This window comes from Narcine bancroftii, chromosome 4, assembly GCF_036971445.1.
Source record: "Narcine bancroftii isolate sNarBan1 chromosome 4, sNarBan1.hap1, whole genome shotgun sequence".
Classification (NCBI taxonomy): domain Eukaryota; kingdom Metazoa; phylum Chordata; class Chondrichthyes; order Torpediniformes; family Narcinidae; genus Narcine; species Narcine bancroftii.
The window spans coordinates 171,788,369-171,814,531 of record NC_091472.1 but is presented as its reverse complement, the minus strand read 5'-3'; the positions used below and the strand labels follow the sequence as shown (position 1 = coordinate 171,814,531).

At 46.2% G+C, this 26,163-nt stretch overlaps 1 protein-coding gene and 1 long non-coding RNA gene across 14 annotated transcripts in view; one reads left to right on the top strand and one right to left on the bottom strand.

Annotated features, from left to right (window-relative positions):
- LOC138761221 (RNA-binding protein Musashi homolog 1-like) overlaps window positions 1-26,163 on the bottom strand; it is a 185,342-nt gene that overhangs the window by 62,570 nt on the left and 96,609 nt on the right. The window lies entirely within an intron of this gene.
- LOC138761222 (uncharacterized) lies at window positions 1,807-25,049 on the top strand. Its single transcript, XR_011356196.1, has 4 exons — window positions 1,807-1,893; window positions 21,374-21,473; window positions 23,810-23,887; window positions 24,732-25,049. It is a non-coding gene; the product is annotated as an uncharacterized lncRNA (long non-coding RNA).

Below are 26,163 nucleotides of genomic sequence, written 5' to 3'. Positions count from 1 at the left end.
AACACAGTGCCTGCCCCTACCACCTCTTCTACCAGCTCGTTGCACATATCTACCCGCTACCCTTATGAAGAAAGTGTTGCTTGGGTACTCTTTACATTTTTCTGCTCCAATTCCTAATGTATCCCACTCATTTTGGACTCCTCTCCTCTGGGAAACTGACTATTCACCTTATCTACACCCCTCCATTAGCTTACATAAGATCATCCCTCATTCAGCCTCCTATTCTCTAGGTGGAAAAAGTAGTCCCAGCCTATCCAGGCTCTCCTTCACTCAAGCACTCCAGCCCTGGAAATAACTGTGAATTTTTTCTGCGCCCTTTCCAGCTACATCTTTCAAGAGTTGAGTAACCAGAACTGCACTATAGTCTTACCAACATCATGTACTGTTATTCTAGGAACAATGACTTGACCAATGGGAGCAAGCACTTTCCTCACCATCCCATCTACCTGTGACACCACTTTCAAGGAACCATGTACTAGTAACCCTGTCTGCTCTATAACACTCTTCAGGCTCTACTATTTTCTGTGAAGCCCTGTCCTGGTTTAACTTGGCAAAATGGGATACTTTCCACTCGTCTAAATTAAATTCTAGCCTTTACCAGTTGTCAAGATCTTGTAGCAATTTATGGCATCTGCTCAGTGAATCTTTACCTTCAGAGCATTGAAATTCCACACCGTTGCTAGATTCCCTGCTCTCTTCCAATGACCACCATCTTTGAAGCTGTCCCTCAGGAATGAGGAGGGACTCTTCCATTCCTCAGAACAGGAACGCCAGACATCTGAATATGAACCTTCTGAGCACGGGGGTGGCTGTTGCAGACCTGGTCTTGACAGAATGCAGACTTGCTCCAATGCGAGGTCCAAGGTGAATGGAGGGAAGGCACTGCTGCACATGCATGACCTACCTCACCAGTACCCTCGACTTCAGAGCCTCTTGCATTCCTGCTCCCACTTCCTCAGCACCAGCCCTTCCTGATGCATTCCCTCCTTTGGTCTACACCCCCCCCCCCCCCTCCAAATCAACCTTCAGATTCCTGTACATGAGAATGATGTTGCAGTTTCTTGATTCGCAATGGATTGCGCTTGGCATTAGTCGGCCCCTGAACATCCTGGTCCCTCCTCTTCAACCAACCTCTGCATCTTTGGGTAGAGAAACAGTGTCTTCACTGGAGCTGGTCGTGCCTACACGCACTTCACAAGGGGGCTCCCACCTCTACTCTCACCTGTCACTGAACAAGCAGGCATGCCTCAGGCGCCTCGAAGGGAACAGTCAAACCATGTGCAGAGACAGGTTTTCCCTTTCCAGATGCTATACAGCAACGTCCACACACCAGCGTCTACAGCAAGTGGGCAAGGTTCCACCTACCCCATGGCAGGAGGGCAAAAGCTCTGGATCGCGGGAGCCGTAGCTAAAGCCCAAGAATTTATACATTAAACATTCTACGATGGGGGGAAAAAATTCCAATTTTGTCTGGAGATAAAAGAAGCAATCCAAAACCAGGCAGCAGCAATAATCTTATGAGCATAGCCAACCGTGGAGCTGAACAGAAGCGGATGCATTCAAAGCTGTGGCTCATTGGCTTTGTCCTCTCACTCCACTAGACTAACCTCTGTCCTACGGCACAATGCACGCGGGTCTTCATTCATTACCACGCAGAGCAATATGCCATTTTTTAAATGTCAGCTTCAATTTTCTAACCTAGAGGACAATGATAAAGAAGAAAAAAAATTACAGCTGCATTATTAAACTCCACATCAGTCAATCAACCACACAGGGAGCAAAGAGCATGACCCCTGCCCTCTAGTCCCCATGGCAACTGACGAGGCTCCATTAAGGACAATGAACCAGACAGGGCCTGTTCATTCACGGCAGGTGATCCAGTAACATAATGGGGTAGGTTTTTCTTTCACCATCTTCTCAAAGCGTCTCAGGACTGCAATGATTATGGAATATGGATCCTGGGAAGCTAGCTCTCCCACAGCTGGCCGCTTCCTGAATCACACAGCAGTGAAGATGAGGCTGATCCTGCCCCGATTGAAGGACATGTTCGGCAGACAGCAATCCCCCACAACACGGCCATGGTACCTGCCCCTGTGACTACAAGAAATGCTGCACTTGCACTCACACCTCCCCCCTCACCCATTCAGGGCCCCAAACAATCCTTCCAAATAAAGTAAAACTTTGCCTGTGAATCTGCAGGGGTCATTTACAGCATCCGGTCGGTGCTCCTGATATGGCCTCCTCTAAATTGAAGACACTGGACGCAGACTGGGATATCGTTTTATTGTCTGCTACAGCATTAAGGACCTTTTCCATTCCACACATCATTGCCACACGGACATGTCTGTCCATGGGCTCAGGCACTACCAAACTGAAGTCCCCTGCAAATTGGAGGAACAACACCTTGTATTCTGTCTGGGAAGTTTCTAACCCGACTGCATCAATAGTGACCAACAATTTTTGCTTACCCCCCTCCCCAGTGTCTCTCTTTCCCTATCCCCCATCTCTTTTCCTTCAGCTTCCCATCCCCTTCTCGTATTGGAGAGCTAACCCCATCCCCTTCTCGTATTGGAGAGCTAACCCCACCCCCTTCTCGTATTGGAGAGCTAACCCCACCCCCTTCTCGTATTGGAGAGCTAACCCCACCCCCTTCTCGTATTGGAGAGCTAACCCCACCCCCTTCTCGTATTGGAGAGCTAACCCCACCCCCTTCTCGTATTGGAGAGCTAACCCCACCCCCTTCTCGTATTGGAGAGCTAACCCCACCCCCTCCTCGTATTGGAGAGCTAACCCCCTTGCTCACTTCCACTATTATTTCACATCTTCTACCCTCCCAACAGTATCTACTTCTTACCTGTTAGCCAGTGTTCCCCTCCATCTTATTCTGGCATCTACCAGATTCCTAAAGAAGTGTCAGGCCTAAAGCGTTGACTGCCATTTACTTGCTGTGTCCTGCTGAGTTCCTCCAGCACTGAAGTGTTCTGCACATGACTGACCTTTTCCCACCCGTGACCAAGGGTGATGAGGATTCGTGAAAGGGAAGGGTTTTCCTCGGTCACCTGTCCTTCCTCTGCTGAGGATCTACTTAGCTTTTCTTTCAGGTATCAAGAGTCGAGATTCTTTTATGGCCATGTAATAAAACAGGTGTAATATTACACAAGATTTCCTTCAGTCTTCCAAAAGGCAGGCAAAGATTCGCCATCAGCATAAATTGCCCGGCGCCCATTACAATCAGAGAAAGAGAAGCAAAAGAGAGATCCCCCACCACAGTCTCTGAGTGCATGCGGATTTGCCTCAAGCCTCTGCGGCCAAACAGACTTCAGTCCAAACCATCGGCAACCTGAGCTTCAGATTCAAACCTCTGCCGTGACCAGGAAGCCTTCAGCCTCCTCTGGAGTCCTTTCTGCCCTTGGCACCTTCTTGCATCGCCTAACCCTAAACCTGGTACCCTTTTAGCCAGTCTCAAGCCAGTCACAGGAAGTTAGAAGAGAGTTACATCATACTCTGAGCAGTCCAAATGAACCTGCCAACACCCATGTGGGCAGACACCTGGCTGACTTGGTCCTGGAGAACAATCAGTTGATTTATTCTCCTCTACCCCGCAAATGTAATGCCTTGTTCAACATCACTTGGCTGATGACCTGTCAATCTGGCAAAGTGCCATGGAACCAGAGAGACTGGCAAGGTTGGGAATTGATGAGCCAATCAATTCTTCAGCAAGTTTCAGCTGTTCAGGGCCACTGGGCTCCATCAGCCTGCTCCATCCTTTAATAAGAGCATGGTTGGTGTGGATGGAACCCCAGCTCCACACCTGCCCCTTCCAGAGTGGCTCAGCATCTGTCCATCACATTTCCCCCCCCCCCAACCCAAACACTCCTCGGTCCGCCTGTCACCTCCTGACCCCTCTCCTCCTTAAAACTGCCCATTTTCACCATCCCTTTTATCAGACCCAAAGCAGGTTCATGACCTCAATCATCGAGTGTTTTCCCTCCACAGACGCTGGCTGGCCCCCTGAGTTTTAAGTGCTTGTTTTCAGCACCTGCCGTCCCTCGTGCTTCTACTTTAACTTCACATCTCCTTGCTTGGGCTTTGAGATCTGTGGTTGCTATCCACCCCTGCCTTTCACATTTTCAACGACTGCTTCCACCGCCCATCGTAAAAGAGAGTTGCAGCGTCTCATGACCAGCTGAGAGCAACAGGTAAAAGCTTTCATGTTCTCCCAAACCGCACTGATCCTCTCAGATTTTGAACCTGTGCTGCATTGACTGGTCTTGGCTCAAACTTGGCACAACTTTAGGATTGAATGGTGTCCACTTAGAACAGAGATGTGTATGAATTTCTTTAGTCAGAAGGTGGTAAATCTGCAGAATTTGTTGCCACAGGTGGTTGTGGAGGCCTGGTCATTGGGTGTATTTAAGACAGAGATTGATCGGTTCTTGATTAGCCAGGGCATCAAAGGCTGTGGGGAGAAGGCCGGGCAGTGGGGCTGAATGGAAAAATGGATCAGATCATGATTAAGTGGTGGGGCAGACTCGATGGACTGAATAGTCTATTTCTGCTCCTGTGTCTTAAATGAACAGTGGAAGCAGCAGCATTGATCTGCTGTGTAAGTGCAGTCAGATGAGAGGAGGTTCATCAGGTTGATTCCAGAGATGCAGGAGTTAACCTATGAGGAGAGATAGAATCATCTAGGTCTGTACCCGCTTGAATTTAGAAGAATGAGCAGATATTATAAAATTATGAAAGACATAGATAAGGTAGAGGTAGGTACGCTGTTTCCATTTGCAGGGGATAACTAAGGGACTAGCCTCAAGATTGAAGGTAGTAGATTTAGGATAGAGATGAGGAACTGCTTTTCCCCAAAGGATAGTGAAACTATGGAATTCGCTGCCCATTGAAGCAGTGGAGGCTTCCCAGTAAATTTATTTAAGAAAGGTTGAATAGATTTCTACAAAGTAGGGGAATTAAGGGATATGGGGGAAAAGCCAGTAGGTGGAGATAAGCCAATCATCAGATCAACCATGATCTCATTGAATGGCGGAGCAGGCTCAACGGGCCGGATGTCCAACTCCTGCTCCAATTTCTTATGAGAATGAACTTCAACCTGAAAGGGATCACCTTTCCACCAACAACTGCGGACCTATGCATGATGGAGGGGGCTTGAGATCATCATGAGGCCATTGCCTGCAGTTGGCTTCCCTCTTGGAAAGGCACAGTTCAAGTGACCCTATCCCGGCCACTCTCATAGCCAGGGCTAATGGCATGCTGGTTGATGTTGGTGACTGCAGGAATGGACTTGGCTGCAAATGCCCTGCCTAGTACGAGACTGTCAGATGCCACTCCCAGGGCAGCTGGGATGAGGGGCAGGTCCTTGCTGAGGCATCTGTGCACTTGGCCACTGTGAGAGCAAGCAGAAAGAGGAACCATGATTCCACCAGAGCTCAGCGCTCTGAGAAGGCCAAAGAAACCCAGCTCGTGAGACTTGAGCTGCTCTCTTGTTGGGCTATGTTTTTTTGTAGTTGCCCTGACAAGAATCCTGCAAAGTTTCCATTAACAGCCTCTTTTCAATGGCAGCTCCAAAATAGGTGGTGCACAAAGAACCTGGGCTGCCATGAAGAACAGCCAAGAAAATATCTCAAATGGATCGCAAAAACACTCGAAGTTTTCTCAGCCGAGGATCAAGATGTGCCCCCTTTTGCCTCTTGCTGACAGTATGTTGCCACGGAGACATCAGCACATAGCAGTCCCGCGTGAAATCACGCAATTAATCTGGTCCCTGTGGCCACCGCTTTAAAAATAATTCTGTCAGTCTTGAAACCCCAAGAGAGTAGAATTACATTGACTGCCCCCCTCACAACAAGCTCCCATCCCCTCCCGATTCCATCTGCCAGCTGTGACAGAAGGAACAGGACTCTGCACTCCTGATCAGTAATGAGGCCAGGATTTCTCTGCGACAGATACTTTGACAGGGAATCGACGGTGTGGTGGGAGGGGCAAGGATGCAGAAAGGAGGGCTCCTCTGTGCCATGCAGGCTGACTGTTTTTTAGGTCCACAACCTTCTCAGGGGTTGGGGGGGCAGTCTCTTGCTGCGACTCGGAAATGACCATAGCAACCACAGATCTCAAAGCCCAGTGCAATATGCATGATGGAGGGGGCTTGAGATCATCATGAGACCATCGCCTGCAGTTGGCTTCCCTCTTGGAAAGGCATAGTTCAAGTGACCCTATCCCGGCCACTCTCATAGCCAGGGCTAATGGCATGCTGGCTGGCCTCATCAAACCCACTTTGAAGGGCACCCACTAGCTTTGGACACTTGTTAAACCACACGCTGTTGTGGGACAGCCTCCCTGCCCAGTCATCCGGATGTAAAGTGCTTCTGCTATTGTCCGCTGTGTGATAGTGCCCCAAGTGTGCAGTGTACTAGCCACAGGAACGACACTGACCTTGGGTAGGGGAGTTGTGGAACAGTGGGGGTTATTATTAGATTCTCCTTCCAAAACCCATCATTTAACAATGAAGGATAGTCATTAAACCTTCTCTACAACAGCCTGTCTTTCTCAGATATGGCTCTGCTGACAAGGAGCATCCTTCAATACCTCGTTCATTCATCATGCGTCAATAGAACACTGCTACTATTCAATTTTGGAGGGCATCACAGCTGACTTCCTTCCCCTGCTTCTACCACCTACCCACATAAGTTGAACTGGCACTCGCTGACCAAAAGGAATAACCACAAACCAGCCAACGGTAAAAAGAAACCCAGCTCAGCACAGTTAGCACAGCAGTTAGAGCAACGCTGTTACATTGCCAGCAACTGGGACTCAAATCCTGTGCTGCAAGAACATGAGGTACGATATGTTCTCCCAGTTTCCACGTGGGTTTTCCCCAGGGGCTTCGGTTTCCTCCCATCGTTCAAAACATACCTGCGATTGTAGGTTCATTGGGTGTAAATTTGGCGGCATGGGCTTGTGGGCCAAAAGGGCCCGTTACCATGCTGCGAGTCTAAAGTTTAATTAAAAATCAGAAGCAGGCTGTTCCTGATACCAATGGGTTGGTTGCAAGCTGGATCCATTACTATGGAGACATTTACAGCTTGCAACTCTCAAACACTTAAGACCTTTAATCACAGCAGAAGCCAGCTGCTGGAGTGACGTCACACAAATATCAATTAAAAAAATATTTGTGCCACTTTGCCAAGTTGTGGCGATATAGGAAACAGCCCTGCTCTTTCCACCCACCCCCCCCCCCACCACCTGCCCTCCCCAGTCCAAACTAGTTTCCTGAACCTGCAAGTTGCATTAGCATCTGCCCCATCCAAATCCTCCTTCATGTTACACGTTTGACTTTTGCTGAATTGATACTGAATAGATGAGGCACACTAGGTTCTCTTGTCACAAATTTTGGACCCGAACACTGAACAGTGTGTGGCATTTAAGAGTAAAAAGCTGGTGAGAGGAAATAGAGTGGGATGAGCAACCTGAATGTAGAAGCAGATTGGTGGAGATGAGAAGGCAAGAAGTCACTTGTGGGGGTAAACAAGAATGTCTGCAGACGCCGTTATTACAGGTCACACAGTGTTCTTTATAGCAAAGAAACGTAACCAACGTTTTGGGCCAGTACCCTTTGTCAAGGTATGAACAAAAAGTAGGCAGGCACCCGAACAAAATGTTAGGGTGGGGGGGTGGGGGAAGAGGACGACAGACCCACAGGCAAGAAGTCACAGGTGGGTAATGGGTGTGAAGGCAGAATAGAAAAAAAGCTGGGAGGTCATAGGGGAGGAGCAAGCTCTCCGAATGGAGGGAAGGGGATGGTGAGTTGGAGGAAAGGAGACAACGGGAGCAAGAGGGAGGGGAGGGGGAAGCAAGAGCATGTCTAACGAAAGCCAGAGAAATCAATGTTAATGCCATCTAATTGGAGAGTACCCAGATGGAATACAAAGTCTTATTCCTCCAATTTGGCAGTGCACGAGGCCGTGAACAGGCCTGTCGATGGAGGAGTGAAGTGGGGAATTGAAGTGCCTGGTCACTAGGAGGTTCCCGGCATTGCAGAGGACATAGCTCAAACGATCTCACAGTCTGAGTCCTGACTCTCCGACGTAAAGGAGGTCACATCGGAAGCACTGGATGCAGTAGGTAACAGCTGACAAGTGAAGTGTGGCTTCACTTGAAAGGACTGTTTGGGGGCACCAAATGGTGGTGAGAGAGGAGGTGTGGCACTGGTGGGATGTCACTTGTGGGATGGTGCGCAGGTCACCTATAGAGAATGATGGAGCACAAAGTAAAATAAAGGGAGCTTCTCAAAAAAGTATGGTGACAATCAAGGCAGATTTTATAGATCAGAACGTTCAACTCGGCAAAGGTGTTCAAGATGCTGTTTATTTAAAACAGCAGCTGATCAGACAGCTAGACCTGATAAGGAGATGGGATGAATTAATGACCTCTGGTTCAAGCAGCCCCTTGGTAGCACTGAACATGATATGATTGAAATTTACATCCATTTAGAGGGAGAGGTGATTGTGCCCAAGACAAGAATTTTTTAAGCAAACATCAGGACAATTAAGAATGCATACACAGAGAAATGGCCAAAGTGAGCTGACAAGTGAGGAAAAGGGATCAGTCAAGATGCAGTGGCAGATAGTTAAGGGATCTTTCAAGGTGCACAGAATAAATATGATCCAATAAGAGGGAACACATTTCCAAAGGGAGGACCCAACACCCCAAGGCAGTAAAAAAAAAAATCAGATTTAAAGAAAAAAGGTACAACATTGTGCAAAGATAGGTCACGAATAAATAGATTAGACAGAATAAAAATAATGACTGTGGGTTAAGAAGGATAAAGTACTGAGATAAAGTTAGCCAGAATTGTAAAAATAGATACAGTAAAACCCTGTTATCTGGAATTCAAGCAACCGGCAAAAAGAAAAATAATAGGTTAAAAAACACGAAAGTTTAAAATTGGCGTGCCTTATCGTTAGTTCACCAATCCATGCTATATGCAAATTTAAGCAACCAGGAAATTCGCTCATCCAGCATCCACCATAGGTGGCGGATACCAGGGGTTTTACTGCAGTAAGAATCTCTCACAGATATTCTAAGTGAAAAGTGTTAACAAAACAATTGTTGACCCAATAGAGTGCGAGTCTGGGAAACTAATACTGGAAATGAAGTGATTACAGGTGAAGTAACGGTCCCTTTATTGAGACGCAATACTACATTTAGAATGCAACATACATGAAATTCTTTAACTTTTGTCTACCCTAAGGCAAACAGAGTCACTACTTTATCCAGCCCCCCCCCTACCCTTCACAGAAACCTACAGCACCTGGTGCTGCTCCCAGGTGGTCTCCCCTCTAAGTACTGACCAGGCCTGAACCTGCTTAGCTTGGAGGGGAGACCTCCAAGCTTAGATGCATCTTCACTACACAGGGTACAAGCAACATTCCGGAAATTAGCCATAAACTTAGGAATTAAAGAGAGGGAGAAAAGTGAAGCAGGGAAGTGGTACAAGGCAAGTCATTGGAGCTGCAACTGGACATCCTTGTGAATTCTAGTGGTCTTCAGGCTCGTGACAAAAGCAGTAGCTTGTGAAATCATTGTTTCCTTGATTTGTAATTTTCCAAAATTCGCTGATTCGGGTAGGTTCAGTTTGGTTGGAAAACGGCTCATGGAACTCATTTATGTAAAAAGGGAGGTAGCAATCAATGAAATACAAAGCACAGTTATGTCTTAAGTTCCACCATGGGCGAAAGATGTAAAAGTTACTATTTAAGACCTAAGAGTGGGTTCCAGAAATCTTCAAGATAATCGTGAAAGAGAAAATACTTTTGTCCAATTTATTGGAGGCTTTGAAGAGGTTGGCATTTGCTAAGGCTTCACAAAGGTTATGGTGCAAATAACATATCGCCATGAATGGAAAGAAGATTGTCTGGCTAACAGGAAACAAGAAGGTGGTATAAATGGGCCATTTTCTGGTTGACAAGATGCATTAGGAAGGGTGCTAAGTTTTTTTACAACTGGTATAAATGACCAGGATGACAAGACTGTCGGTATGGTTGCTCAACCTGGTTGCTAATTACACAAGGATAGGCAGAGAGTTAGCAAAGAGTAGGCTGCAACACAGAACAGAGGTTCCGATTAAGCTGAGAAGTTGACTCGTGCTATGAATTTATATGTCTAGTTTTGATCACCTGCATACAGGAAAGATATCCAAAGTTTGAAAGAGTGCACAGAAAATTTATAAGGATGTTCCCAGGACCTGAAGAACTGAGTTACAGGGAAAGGTTGAATAGGTTTGGATGTTATTCGTAGAGTGTTGGAGAATGAGAGAAAATTTATGAGGTATTCAAAATACTGAGGGGTCTAGATAAAAGTAAATGCAAACAGGGTTTTCTCACCAAGGTATGATGAGACTATGTCATAGGTTAAGGGTGAAAGGTTTAAAAGGAACAGATGGGGAACTTCACTCAGAGGGTGGTGTGAGTGCGGGACAAGTTGCCAGTGTAGGTATGGATGTGGGTTTGATTTTGTCATTGAATAGGTATGTGGGTGGGAGGGGTATGGTGCAGGTCGATGGGACTAGGCTGTTTCAGTTCTGTAGTTCTACAGTACGTTTGAAAGTCAGTCATTCCATGGCCTATGTACAACTGCACATGTGGCTTTCTACTGCTTCACCCTCCAATGTCATGTTGCAGGAAGGTTGCAAAGGTTGAAGTGTCACTCTATTAACAAAACCAGCTTTGCGTCAAAATACAAGTCCTCCCAAAATGACACTGTGTATATTCAAGAGGAAAATATTTATGTGCATTTTGGTCAAAAAAATTTTTTTTTTTTTTTAAAAAGACAAGTCCTCCAAATCTCAGCTGTCCTTTGGGACTCAACCCAACCATTCTCCTGACTGCACATCAAATAAACATGTTATCGATTCATGTTATCCTGCGCCCAGTTCAACTCTGAGCGAGTTGCCTTCTCAGGGCTCCGCACAAGGATACTCGAGGAGCAGACCGCCAACTTGTACTGTGCAAACCCAAAGCTAGGCCTCATTCCAACCCCTGCAGATGGTCTTAATGGTTCTGTTGTCACCATCTCAGCACCAACAGATAACACAAATTGTCGCTGACCTTCCACTCTCGACGGAGTGAGGCAACCTCGTCTATCCTCTCAGGAGGGCACAGGAGACCACTCAGCAGTAATAAGAGCAGAAGTCTATTGCAGGACAAAATAGCTGAAACAAATGGCCCTGTCATTATCACAATGGTATTTGGGAGAAGGTGCTGAACTACAACAGGTCAATCACACACTGATATCCCATTGGGTCTGAAAAATGCGAGATACACTTTTTTGCGCTGACGCTGGACTGCATCACGTGGAACTGCCTCACTAATAACTTGGATACTGATGAAGCCCCCACCCTCTTCAGCTGTGATCACAGGTGGTATCCTTCAATATCAGATTTTCCTGGCAGAGGGCTCCCAGGTACACTGCACAGGATGCTGAGCCTCTTAAATGTGGCACACGAAGCTTGGCTGGTTCACAACTAGGCATTAGTGATCTCCGCTTGCTCTCCCGATGGAACACTCAGTACCTGGGCACACTTACACACAGTGACAGTTTGCCAAAAGCAGCCTCCTCCTCTTCAAAAACAGTCTCGGGGAAAGTGAGGAGTGTAAAAAAAAACAGGCAAATAAAGGGGAGTGTGTCCTGTCCTTCCAATGTTACCACCCGGGCTCATTTTCCCTATTTGTTGCTGATGACGAATGAAAACACAAATGCTGGAGGAACTCAGCAGGTCTTGCAGCGTCCATAGGAAGTAAAGATATTACCAACTTTTCGAGCCTGAGCCCTTCTTCAATGCTGAGTTCCTCCAGCTTTTCACTACAATCACAGCGCCTGCAGACTTTTGTGTTTCACTCGTTTGATGATATTGGTTTACGGGGCTCCCACCAGCGATCCAGTTAGGGCAGCATAGTTGGAATAGCGGTTAAGCGCAATACCGTTACGACACCAGCAATTGGGGTGTTCAAATCCCGCGCTGTCTTTAAGGAGTTTGGATGCTCTCCCTGTATCTGGGGGGTCCGGTGTCCTCCCACCAATCAAAACATACTGGAGGTTGTAGGTCAATTGGGCGGCATTGGCTCATGGGCTGAAAGGGCTGTATGTCTAAATTTGAAAAATAAATTTAAAAAATATAACTGCATGTACAAATGATTATCATGCCAGGTAGGGGTGTAGAACAGGATTCCAGCACAAAGCAGCCACTGCATACAGAATTCAAAGTCAGCTTCCACTGCAAGAGAGAGGGTACCAGGCAGGAGCTCTGCAAATGGTGGTTGGCGGAAGGACAGAAAAGGTCACCAGGTAAAGGGTGCAGTTAAGCATTTTAACATTTAGAAGCAGAATGCCTCAAGTTTACATTCTAAATTTCTTTTGCTGCACCAATTTGGAAGCACTGGGAGCATCCAGCAAACCACCCTGGTTTGCTGCTCAGTTCATTCTGGCTAGTGCAGCCCTCCATTCGGTCGTCCATCACTCTGAGGGACCACCTCCACTGCACACAAAGGGCCAGAGGACCCCTCCCCTACATCATTTCTGTTTCTCAACCTCCCTGGTGAGGTCCCGCTCCCCCTCCCCCACCTATGAATGATGGCAATCAAAGTACAGCTTGTCGACAAAGAGCGTCAGGGGTGAGGAGGGGATGTGAGAGAATGCACCTCCCCATCCCACACTTGTGCAGAAACACACACATACTCCCTCCAGCTTGCACTAATGATAAGAGAAAGGCAGGATGTCCCATTTTCACAGCATCCTATCCTAATCTTATTAAAGTCCCAGGACTGTTAATGAGAGATGACTATCGACTGGCTGTTCACATTATCTCCTTCCAGATGGATGGTAAATATGGGAGGAATGGATTGCCCAAGGCTCTGCCACACATCAGGGGATCTGCATTGATTTAGATCAATGGGAAGGGGGAGGAGGGAGGGTGGCAATTCAGACCAAAGTATTTGCTGTGTGGGTTCCCTGTACATAGCAGCTGTGGATGCAATAAAAGCCCCCCCCCCCACCCTCCTGACCAAATAACAGCAGCTCACTTAGTCATCATGTGGTGACCCTGGCTGAAATGGAGGTTGTGGGGGGTGGAGAACGCTGCTCGTGAGCCCATTGCTACGGCAAGGTGCAGCAGAGCACAAAACATTTCAATACTTCTCAAACCAGAATGCCAGGGTCACACCAAAAAGCAGTAAGGCTGCAGCATTCAGCACAAGGGTGGAGTGTTGTACATATCCAAATTCATCACCAACACTCAATCTGCAAACAGAAAGGATGGAATGTTCAAATCTTCCCTGTATCAGGAATCACCAAGGATGCCTCAAACCAGCAAACAAATAGCACAAAAATTTCATATTAAGAGCATTGCACTGTGTGAAACACCAGTAATCTGAATGTTCATTCCCAAAACATTTTCTCTCTTCACAGATGCCGCCTGATCTGCTGAAGCTTCCAGTGTGCTTTATTTTTTTCCCAGATTAAAGTTATTCTGTTTTTGAACTAATAACATTGGACAACACTTTATTCTCTGGATTCTGGGCTGCTGATCACGAAAATCACCTTAAAATTTTCCTCTGACATTCCTTTTTTAGATATAACCTATTTTTGTGATTCCCTGTCGTATTTTAATCTACTTCAAGCTACCAAACCACGAAGTGCAACATGTCACTGAAAATTCATTTACTGCATTCCCACTCGGACTTCTTCCCTGCTGATCTTGGTACAGTCAATGACGAGCATAGTGAAGGGTTTCACCAGGCCATTGCGACCATGGAAAATCAGTATTAGGGCAACAAGAATCCATCAATACCGGCCGACTACTGTTGGATACTGACACTAAAGGCATCAGATGCTGAGTACAAACAAAAATCAGCGGCAAAGCATTTTTAGGTCAGTTGAACTAACGCAATGTGTCAGCATCATTAAACAAGCTAAATTCAATAAAAGTTAATTTAATGTTTCTCCAACTTCCTGCATGATACAGCAAATCTGCAATCATCTTCGAGTTCACCTTGAAGTGGTCTATCGTAATTTTCTTTCAGAAAGCAAACCTTTTGAAAATGATTGTCCAGTGTAATTGTAGTTGTGTGCATAAGGAGTTCTTCTCACATCTTTACATTTGAACCAATGCAGAGTTGTGGGGGATTGCAAAAAAAAAGCATAGTTTTGACAACTTGTCCCATCAAAGTTTGAAGAGGGAGTTGCCCAGACACAGCATTGCTAGGTGATCAAAAGGCCTGCATGTTCAAAATGATGAAATAGTATTGTGAAAACATTTCTCACACAAGGCTAGAAGTACAAGAGGAGGGCAAAGACAATCTTTTAAAAGGATGAAAATGAATGGGTAATACATACCCCTTTGCTTGACATGATCCCAGAATCCTTTCTTTCCTCATGGCCACCAAGCTTGCAATTCTAGCCTTCTTTGCCGACGCTGATACTGGGATCAATCACCTCCCTCATCCCCACTGACCTGAAGACCCCATTAATCTGACTTGAACTCAGTCTGCAGTACTCAAAAGAGGACAGAAGCCTCAAGATCGGAGCTCTCCTGTATTTTTGGGATAATCGAACAAATCAGTTCACTGCATCGGTATTGATGAAAATGTCCCCACAATTACTAATAATTATGTCATCAAGACTGATTAAACCAAGATACTTGATTTGCTTTCTGCTGCACAGTTAATGTAGGTTTAAAAAGCTGGAGAATTTACCCTCCAATCCATATCCCATCATTAATCTCATTCATTTTCCTCTTAATATTTCATCAGTGCCCAAATGCAATTGTCATCTCCAGGTGGTCAGGTTACTTTAATTCTATTATGCTGTACTGGAAGTGACAGATGAGCCAGCTGCAAACAGTTTGAGGTGTTCAATTTGTTTCAATGGCTGGTGTTCAAGTAACATAGCGCGAGGTGGGGGGGGGGGGGGTGGGAGGAGAGAGAGAGAAAGAGAGCGGGTGTACCTGTGTAAGCCTATGGAGCATTAGCACGTGCCAGTACATGCTGGCACAATAAGGGTACTCTGATGAGAGTGGACTAAGGCTATCAAGATAATCCAAAGAGCAGGCTGGGACTGGACAAAATGAGAGCAAATAGTAATGACCATACACAAGACCTGGTAGTTCCCAAGTCTGCAAAGCCAACTTCTACAGAGATGTGATCGGAAGCTTTGCAGGTTGTATTCTAAACTGAGGTTATACTCATACATATTCTGGATGTACATATATGCATTCAGAAGCGTGTGTACATAGATGTAGTTTGAAAAAACCTTTGTTCGCTTTGGGAATACACAACCCCTGATCTGTGTCCTCCACTCTCAGTTCCAGTAACCCAATAACACTCCTAGCCTCAGGGAACAGAGGAGATGCCATTATCTCCATAGTGTGTAACTGATCTGCGGGGAGGAAGCAGCTCTTGTTTTTGATTAGCTGCAAAACCAATGTGGTTAGTGTCTGCTAATTGTATACAAGCCTGAGAGGGGCTGCCAGGTCATTACTGCCAGATCATGTCATCCTCCTTACAGTAACTTTAATTAAAAACACATAACCCAGTAATTCAGCACTCCGATTAATAATGAATCTAACAAACAAGTGGTAAATACAAATCAACTCTTCAAGAGTCATTCATGCTGCTCGAGAGTCCGGTCCTGGTGTACAGAATAGTTTTCCTGCAAATCAGCTAATTGTTTTGAAATAGGCTTTGTTTTAATGCCAACTGAGAACCACTGGGTTCGGGTATGTGAGCATGCATGTGCACACGCCTGTGCACAGCAACTCCTCAACCCAGATCAACAACGATCTGATCAAGACTTGTGACAAGTCAACAGTCACGGGTGGAGATGGGGTGAGGGGGTGGGGGGAGGGGTTAGAACAAACTCAGATGGTATAAAGAGGTTGTGGAAGGGCTCTGGGGATGGTTTCAGTGACAGAAAAACCACAGTCAACCAATGTTACAGTGGAAACAGGCAGTGAGGCTCCGGGCTGGAGTTAGGTGGGTAAGTTTCAGAGTTGTTAGGGAGAGGAATGAAGTTGGGGAGCAGGCAAAGGTTTGCTTTAACCAATAAACAACTGGATGGAATTACCCTTCGACCAGTGAGATGCTGGACAACCAGCCTGACATTTCAGAGGAAAGTTGGAGAAACGTGGTGGAAAGCTGGGATGCTGAGACTGATAGCGTACATTGGATGGCATTGCCCAGGTCAAGCAGAAGTACAAGGAGCCAAAGAGGAGGGTTTTGGAGGAACCAGAGAAAACAGGATATCAATCAGGTACATGTGAAAGTGATGAATACCTCCACCTATTTGGCTTTCAGCCTTCCATCTAAGCGTCTATAGAAAAATATTGTTCAAAACATCCCTGCAAAGCCCTTTATTTGTTTTTATATTTACTTATTTAGACATTTGGAATTTTTTCTGTTGTAAATGCTTCATCAGTTGGTGCAAGTCACTGTCAAGCTGAATAGCTCCACCTGAGCCCCAGTGATAAAAGTCACTCCACAAATAGATAGTGCTGGCTCCCACAACTCAATGATCATAAAACTGCAGTGCAAACCCAGACAGGGCAGCCAAATCCCGGGTGCAAACCCAGACAGGGCAGCCAAATCCCGGGTGCAAACCCAGACAGGGCAGCCAAATCCCGGGTGCAAACCCAGACAGGACAGCCAAATCCCGGGTGCAAACCCAGACAAGGCAGCCAAATCCCAGGTGCAAACCCAGACAAGGCATCCAAATCCCGGGTGCAAACCTAGACAGGGCAGCCAAATCCCGGGTGCAAACCCAGACAGGGCAGCCAAATCCCGGGTGCAAACCCAGACAGGGCAGCCAAATCCCAGGTGCAAACCCAGACCGGGCAGCCAAATCCCGGGTGCAAACCCAGACAGGGCAACCAAATCCCGGGTGCAAACCCAGACAGGGAAACCAACTTCAACTCAGTGGCAATGAAAATTTGTAGCTGGCATCAAAGTTGTTTTATTTTAAAAAAGGATTTCCACTTCAAACCAAACATCAGAGGACATTTGTACAAAGAGAAGGGAGGAAAGTTTAGGGGAGACATCAGGGGTAACACCTGGAATGCTTTGCAAGGGGTGGTGGTGGAGGCTGAAACATTAGGGGCATTGAAAACATTTAGACAGGCACATAGAAGTAAGGAAAATAGAGAGGTACGAGGTAGGATGGGTTGAGTTTTTTTTGGGTAGGTATATATAGGTTGGCACAAGGGCCAAGGGCTTGTATTGTGCTACATGTTCTGAAACTGGCTGGTGCCCTGAGGATACAAATGGTGGCATTACAACAACAGAAAACATTGGGCATCTCAGGGTAAAGACTCTCCACAGACGCTGCCTGACCTACGGAATATTTGTCGCTTTTTCTGTTTTTATTTCAGCTCTTCAGGATCAGAGGTCCTGACTGGGCAGCCAAATCCCAGGTGCAAACCCAGACATTTTACTGTAATGAATTCAAATTCAAAGAACCAGGTCCTAATCACAATCTGGTAAACACCGGAGTAAATAAAAATGACACAATAAGATGAAGGACAAGAACAAAGATAGAGCTCGCAAGTATTTTGAATGTGCCATCCGGGTAACACTTGGAAAGGTCAGCCTCTAGGCCACAGGTGGAACAGATATAAATCAACCCCTTCAAGTGGGAAAGAGAACCAAGAACAAAACTCCCTGGCATGACTCTTCTTGCCTTTGTCTTAAATGAAAGATTAAAAGGTCATCGAGTTTTGCTCCATAAAAACGCCGCCCCTAAGACAAAATGTTAGTTCTAGGAAGTAATGGTCAGGGTAATCATAGGAAGGGACATTTTGTAACACGACCTTCTCATTAAAATGTAAAAAAACTCATTAATTTTTAAAAAGCACTAGAAAATAGAAACAGCATTGTGGTCAAATAACTTTTCTTCCTTCAAAGCATTAAATGTCCATGCAAGCCTCCTCTCGATTTCGAACTCATCTGTCAACATCATGATCAACCAACCACTTGCTAATTTTGTTTAAGGAATCACAGCAAAGCCAACAGCTTCTCTGAGTGGGAGAAATAAAACTGGGGAGTTAAACACAAAAGTCTGCAGACTCTGTGATTGGAGTCAAAACACAGAAATGCTGGAGGAACTCTGATCTCGAGGTGCCCACGAGGTAAATATATACATTACTGACATTTTGGGACTGAGCCCTTCTTCAAGATTTGAGTACAGAGCAGCCAGGCCCCTGAATTAAAATGCTGGGGAGAAGGAAAGAAAGGGCAGGGGGATGAGTAGAGACAAATGATGTTAAATGAATATTGATTGAAGGGCAGTAGAGTGGAAAAGTGAGAATTGATTGGGAAAGGGAGGGTTGCCTCAACCCCTCCCCTAATCTTGGTGGAACAGGTCTGAGTAATCCCAGTCAACCACTTCCCGGATGAGGGAGAGACTTCAGAATCAGAATTTATTGTCATGAAATTCGGTGTCTTGCGGCAGCGTCATAGAGCAAACATTCCTATTATAACCGTCTTACGACATTACTATCGTAAAAAAATAGTGCACAAAAGTAAGGCAGTGTCTTTGATTCATTGTTCATTCAGGCATTTGGTGGCAGTGGGGAAGAAGCTGTCCTTGTGCCGTTGAGTGCTCACCTTTAGGGTCCTGTACCTTTTTCGCTGATGTTTGCATAGTGAAGAGGGAGGGCATGGCCTGGGTGGTGGGGATCCTTGAGGATAGAGGCTGCTTTTATAAGTCACTGTCTCGTGTAGACATCCTCAATGGAGTGAAGCCTGGCACTTGTCGCAGGCCAGGTAAACAACCCTCTGGAGTTCATTCTTGTCCTGAGAGTTGGTGCCTTCATTCCAAGCAGTAATGCAACCAGCCAGAATGCTCTCTACAGTCCACCTGTGGAAGTTTTCGATAGTCTTCGGTGACATACCGAACACCTCAAACACCTCACAAAGTATAGTTGCTGGCAAGCCTTCTTCATGATTGCATCAACATGGAGGCTCCAGGTCAGATCCTCGGGGTTGTTGATACCCATGAATTTGAAGTTCTTGGCCCTCTCCACTCCTGAGCCCTCGATTCAATTCAACTTGATCGAATTCACCGGCAGGCTCCGTCAGTTTCCTCCACCACTGAAGTGACTTCTCCTCTCTTCCTGCAGTTCACAGGCATTTTTCGAGTCCCTGGTCCACTCTTCTGCTGCAGCCGACCAACCCCTTCAAGCAGAACCTTCCCTTGCAGCTGCAGGTGATGTACCGCTCAACTTTCACTTCCTACCTTCCCACCATCCTGGGAGCCCAACAGCTTTTGCAGATAAAGCAGTAATCCACTTGCGCTGCATCCAATCCAGTATGCTATGATCTGTGCTTCCAACGCAGCTTCCTCTACGAAGAGGTAACCAAACACAGACTTGCGGAGCACCCACGCTTGTGGTACTGAGCTCCTCGTCGCCTGCCACTTTCATTCTCCCTCCCAATCTGGCCGGTTGATCTGCATGGCCCCATGACTGTCTATGTTCCTACTCTACAAATGCCCTCACTGACCAGATAACCCCTAATAAGGGTTCTGGCCCAAAATGTCAACCATTCTTCCTCCCCATCCTTCCCACCACTGAAGCTGCTCAACCTGCCAAGTTCACTGAGATTGTATATTTTTTTGTTGCTCCAGATACAGCATCTACAGTCTCTCGAGGTGTCAGCAGATAACCTTCTTTATAGTTTATATCTATTGTCACCTGGATCGCCCTACCAGAGACATCCCTTTCCCAATCTTCCCTGCAGTTAAAATGCTTCTGCAACAAGCAGCCAGAGGAAGCTGTGGAGGTGATTACAGTGACAATGTCCATTAAACATTCGTACAGATATATGGGAGGGAAGAACTGAGAAGAATATGGATCAAATGCAGGCAAATGGGACTAGCCCAGATTGCCAAGAGGGTTAGCACAGTCGAGTTGGGCCAAAGGCCCTTTCCATATTGTATGAACCTAAGACTCGTCCTCAGTCCAGTTCTGACCAAAGACGTTTGACCTGAAATATTAATGACTCCCCCTCCACGGATGCTGCCTGGCCTGCAGAGTATTTCCATCATTTTCTGCTTTGATTTCAGGCTCCCAAGATCTCTAATTTTTTTGATTTTGATTGTGTGCGGAGGGGTAGGTGAGAAGTTGCCACCTCTCACAAAGCTGGGAAGTCTGAGGGCAGGTGAGAAACAAAACCAACAGGTCCTAATGCAGGCTTGGCTACAGAAATGGTGCATGGTATCAGGTCCTTCAGCCCAGCTTGTGTACACCAGCCACACTGCCTGCCCAAGGCACCTCCATTTACCTACATACCCCTTGAGATCTTCCCACCAATACACTCGTCTAATGTCTTATAAACTTTGCAATTGTTCCTGCCTCGTCCACTTCCATAATCCACCACCATCTGCATGGAAAAAAATATCTCTCTTTAAGCTGTTCCCCTCTCACCTTAAGCCTATGCCCCCGCACCATGGGAAAAAGGCCACGACTGTTTAGCTTGGGTTCAACTGCAGCGACCCAACCATAAGAAAAAAAACTCCAGAGGGTTGTTAACTTGGCCAGCAAAATCACAGGCACCAGCCTTCACTCCACCGAGCATATCTACACGAGGTGATATCTTCAGAAAGCAGCCTCTATCCTCAAGGACCCCCACCACCCAGGCCATGGCCTCTTCACTCTGCTACCATCAGGAAGGAGGTACAGGAGCCTGAAGATGAGGCACAAGGACAGCTTCTTCCCTGCTGCCATCAGATTCCTGAATAATCAATGAACCAAAGACACTGCCTTACTTTGACTTCTTGCATTATTTTTATTTATTTTGTAATGTGGTTTATATAAACGTCTCCACCGTGAAGCTGCCGCAAATAACGAATTTTGTGACATGTTCACGACAATGAATTCTGACAAGAGGGTCCCCTGACTTGGGACGGGAGAAGTGTTACTGAGTGCCAGCGACAGGAGGTCCAGCGAGTGAGAAAGGGAGCCTGACTTGTGATGGGTGAACTCCATTACATCTCACGCTTATCAGCCCCACCGCCTCTCAAGCCAGCTGACCAAACCTCATTACTAACACTTGGACTGGTGCAAAATATTCTCTGCTTTCTGTCACATGTTTTACGCTGCTTGTAACCATTTTGAAAGGGTTTCTCTTCTTGCAGCCGATAAACGGGGAGAATGGGGTCAGAGGCTACACTCTGGGAGGTTGCGTTTATGCGTGAGAGAGGCAGCCTCTGCTGTGAGAATGTGTTCTACCCAGCTGGCAGGTCTTAGAACTCCTAGAGTCTGTTGTTCTTCCATCAGAATAAAAAGAACGTTCATTTATGCATTATCCCTTCACAGCTCTCAACCCTGCGTTCTCCTGAAGGGCAGTGACAACAGGCAGCTGGGACAAGGAGTAAGGATGGAGAAAAAGCCAATCATCACCGAATGCAAGAGTCAGGTAGTTTGCATTTACTGTATATAAAGGGGCCACACATTGACTGCAGGATGTAGCTTCTGATAAACAAAATGCCTCTGATTATCAAAGGCTAATTTCTCCAGGCTCCAACACATCAATAACCTAGGCCCCATTTCAATGGCTGCTCTCAGCAGCATGCAGGACAACCAACCTCTAATCAATTATGCTGCATAAATAACATTTTTAATCAATCCTTCCATAGCTTCTTGTCTATAAGTCACATTAATCCATCCATCACACAGTTGAAAGCAAGTATCATCTCAACTAGAAGCACCTCTCTCCACATCTGTCAGTCAGCATCATCTCTCCTGCGTTCCACCTCCCTCCGTGCAACTTAAACCATCTTTGATTACTACCAGTCCTGGTTCTGGAGGGGTTAAAAAAAAAAATCAACCTGAAATTCTCGATGCCTGACCTGCTGAGAATTTGGGATTTATTTCAGGTTTCCAGGATCTGCAGGTTTTTCTGCTTTTTCCTTGAAGCACAAACCAACTTAAAAGGCAAGGACTCGGTGGTAATAATAGAAGCAACAAAACTGATTGGAAGAGTTCACGATCGTGAACTGCCATCAATACAAGGACAGGAACGATTTGTTCTGACGGTTCACATTCCATCTGAGCCAAAAAAATTAAACCAGTGTCCCAGCTAAGAGTTCTTTATGCAAGACCAGTTGAAATGAAGAGTAAAGGCATCTTTCAGCAATTAAAAGGGACCCAGTGAAACTGCACCTGGAACATCATAACTGATCTGATCTCAACTTGTGGCAGAGGGATACTAGAAGTTATTTAACTAAGTTGATTTCTGGGATGGTGTGGGTGCAGTTGCTCCAATGGAGAGATTAAACTGCCCATCTGCAAGGTCTTACATTAAGCTTCCAACACGATCTCACTGAAATGTTCTTGTGACATTTCACAAGGCAGAACGTTCCCCTAGACGGGGTGTCTACATCCAGAGGTCCACAGTCTTAACATGAAGGTTTAGTAAAATTGAAAAACATCTTCAGCCAGAGGGTGAACATCTGGAAATGTCTACTTGAGCCACTCAGTCACCAGGTAAATAAATTGCTTTCTGCCTGCAGATAAAGAGTCACGATTAGCGTTGCCCAACGCCCCTTGCAGTATGAGAGAAAGGGAGTCCATTCAGTCACTGAGTGTCTACGTATTCATCTCCAGCCTCGGCAGTCACACAAACTCTTGTTTGATCCATCGGCAACCCAAGCTCCAGATCCAAATTTCCAACACAATCAGGAAGCCTTTAGAGCCTGAGGCCCTTCGGGAGCCCTTCTTGCCATCAGTGCCCTCTTGAATCCCGGCTCTGATACCTGGTACCCATGAGCCAGTCTCCAGCACCCCACAGCCCACGTGGGTCCCCTGACCACAAGTTCCTCTCAGCCTCTGTGGGTCCCTCAGCTGCTGAGCCCCTCGCTGGTCCGCCGCCATGGTCACCATCGTGTAAGGTAATCTCCTCTGCTTCTACTTCTCAATAGTGGCGGTGGGGTGGGGAAAAAGAGAGGTGTTCTTCCTGTTTCTGGTGCCCTGTGCTGGTCCACTGCTCCGCCAGGGTCTGCATCCCCTCGAAGCCGCTGCTGAGCACAGGTGCCGCCAATTGCAGGATTTTACCTACAAACTTCACTGGCTCCTCAGCAGGCCGTTTAAAGCCTGTACGGAGCAGTGCTGTGTCTCTGCTCCCCACATTCCACGATCTGCAGCAGTGGCAGTACTGCTGCTACAACAACTCCAGCTGAGTCTCCTTTTTGAAAACCACATCCAAAACGATGTCGTGGTGAGTAATTTTCAAAGAGTTAAAATCCCTGCACTCAAAATTCATAGCTCACACTGACACTTGGGATCAGAAGACACCAATGCAAGGGTGACCACCAGATACCAAGCAAGTGCTGAAGCACAGAAATTATTTCAGGGCTCCCAATTATGCATCAGACCTTGCTATACCTTTCAAAGGAGTACAAAACGAAAAGGGTGAGAGATGGAACAAGTGTGGTGAAAATACAGAGCAACAAAAGTGCAAAGCACCTGTCAATACATAATACGCCAGGAGAGAAACAATTGAAGATCATCAAATAGATGTGGCATTATTGAATACATGTAAAATAGTGCAGAAACAGGCCCTTCAATCTATCGTTTCTGTACCATCAATTATCCATTTCATACAGTGAGGACCAAGTTGGGGGGGGGGGGTGGCTTCAACATTGTCAGGACTGGAATGGGAAGAGAGCTATCCTACTTCATTATCTCCCCTTCCCACCCAGTCTAGAGAAAGGGTCCCTACCTGAAATGTCAACTATCCATTTCTTTCCACAGATGCTGCCTGACCCACCAAGTCCCTCCTGCTCTAGTTTACTCAAGAATCAAGCATCCACAGCTCTCGTGTTTATCAAGGTATCCATCGATCCCAATGCCAGTTAAACTCAGAAGGGCATAACTTCTCCCCACCCCCCGCCCCCGCCCCCACCCCCGTTCCAAATAGATGACAAAAGAACATTTTAAAAAGTATCCTTTGCAAAAGCAGACTCAAAAACACATTTAAAAAATATGCCACCCAGAAACCAGTGGTGGCCAACATAGTTACAATTTAAGTGCATTGGATTCCGTGGGCGTCATGGTTAGCGCAATGCTATTACAGCGCCAGCATTCCGGCTTAGAATCCAGTGCTGTCTGTAAGGAATTTGTATGATCTCCCCGTGACTGTGTGGGTTTCCTCTGGGTGATCCAGTCTCCTCCCACGTGCAAAGACTCATGGGGCGAATAGGTTATTTGGTTTCATGGGTGTAATTGGTCGGCACAGGTTCATGAGCCAGAAGGGCTCGTTTCTGTATCTGTAAATCAGCCATTCTCAACCTTTCATTTTTGGCTTTTATTTTAAGACTGCTCAAAGTTTATGGGCTCCTTCCCTGTGAATCAGTCAAGTTTCGTTAGTTTCATTCGTACTTCTCTCCAACCCACTACCTGAAAAACAAAATATTTTATGACTTCTGTGCATGCCCCCCACTTAAATCTGCTGTGGCTACCAGTGGGGACTGTATGGCCCCTGTTGAACATGGCTGCTCTAAATTAAAGACCTGTCAGTTTAAGAAGAATTCACTATAAACAAAAGCATGCAAAATCCAAGTAAAATTAATAACAAATAGACGATTCAATGGTCAAAAGGCAAAGTCTTGCTTGACTAACATCTCTGATTTTGTTCTGAAGTAACAAATCAAATGGATTCGTGTAATTTGCCTAGCTCTCCAGATGCCGATGCCGAGATGCCACACAATGAATCAATGAACGCAGACCCTGGAGACCTGAAGCAGAATGGATAACTACCTGCCTGAAGTACAGAAAGCAAAGACATGGGACAAAAGAGGAGCGATTTAAAATGGCAGAGAGTGGAACAATGCATACCACCAAGAACCAATGGCAGGACTGTGCTCTTCACAAGTTAGATTAAATCATTCAATCAAAAACACTAAGGCTAGTAGATAACTCCAATTGATGAGAAGCAGTGGCATGTACTGGGATGGTAAGGTCAGTAGAGAATGACTGCAAAAAATAAAATCAAAGGGGATAGTCAACTTGATTGACAAAGAAATTTTAACATCAGTATGGCAATATTACACATTGATAAGAAAAATGGGTGACATATTAATTGGATGACATATACCTGATTGTAGAAGCAGGGGGATCTTTGGCTTTGAAATCACATATTTGTTCTGCAGGTTAGTAAGACGAAAAAATTTGCAACACACTCGGGCCCACTTAAAAGAGCAAAGCGCTGCAGAGGCAAGAAACCTTCAATTTAAAAAAAAGCAAAGTGGTAGAAATATTCAGCAGGTCGATCAGCATTTGTGGAGGAAAAATGTTTCAGTTCAACAACTTTTCCTCAGATGTGGATTCTAGTGCTCCAGTGCAGCCATTTTCAGCCTATTTGGCTATGGTCCCCTTATGGCTCTGCTCAAAGTTTATGCACACACCCACCACCCCCCCCCCCACCACCGCCAATTCCCTGTGAAACAGTTGTTGAGTTGGTTTCTTCGTAACTTCTCTCCTTCTGACTACATAATATGTTATGATTTCAATCTGTGCCTCCCCCCCTTAAATGTGCGGTGGGTGCCCAGGGAGACCATAAGGCCCCTGTTGATAATGGTTGCTCTCTTTGGCTTGGCTTCGCGGACGAAGATTTATGGAGGGGGTAAATGTCCACGTCAGCTGCAGGCTCGTTTGTGGCTGACAAGTCCGATGCGGGACAGGCAGACACGTTTGCAGGGGAAAATTGGTTGGTTGGGGTTGGGTGTTGGGTTTTTCCTCCTTTGCCTTTTGTCAGTGAGGTGGGCTCTGCGGTCTTCTTCAAAGGAGGTTGCTGCCCGCCGAACTGTGAGACGCCAAGATACACGGTTTGAGGCGATATCGGCCCACTGGCGGTGGTCAATGTGGCAGGCACCAAGAAATTTCTTTAGGCAGTCCTTGTACCTCTTCTTTGGTGCACCTCTGTCACGGTGGCCAGTGGAGAGCTCGCCATATAACACGATCTTGGGAAGGCGATGGTCCTCCATTCTGGAGACGTGACCCACCCAGCGCAGCTGGATCTTCAGCAGCGTGGACTCGATGCTGTCGACCTCTGCCATCTCGAGTACTTCGATGTTAGGGATGAAAGCGCTCCAATGAATGTTGAGGAT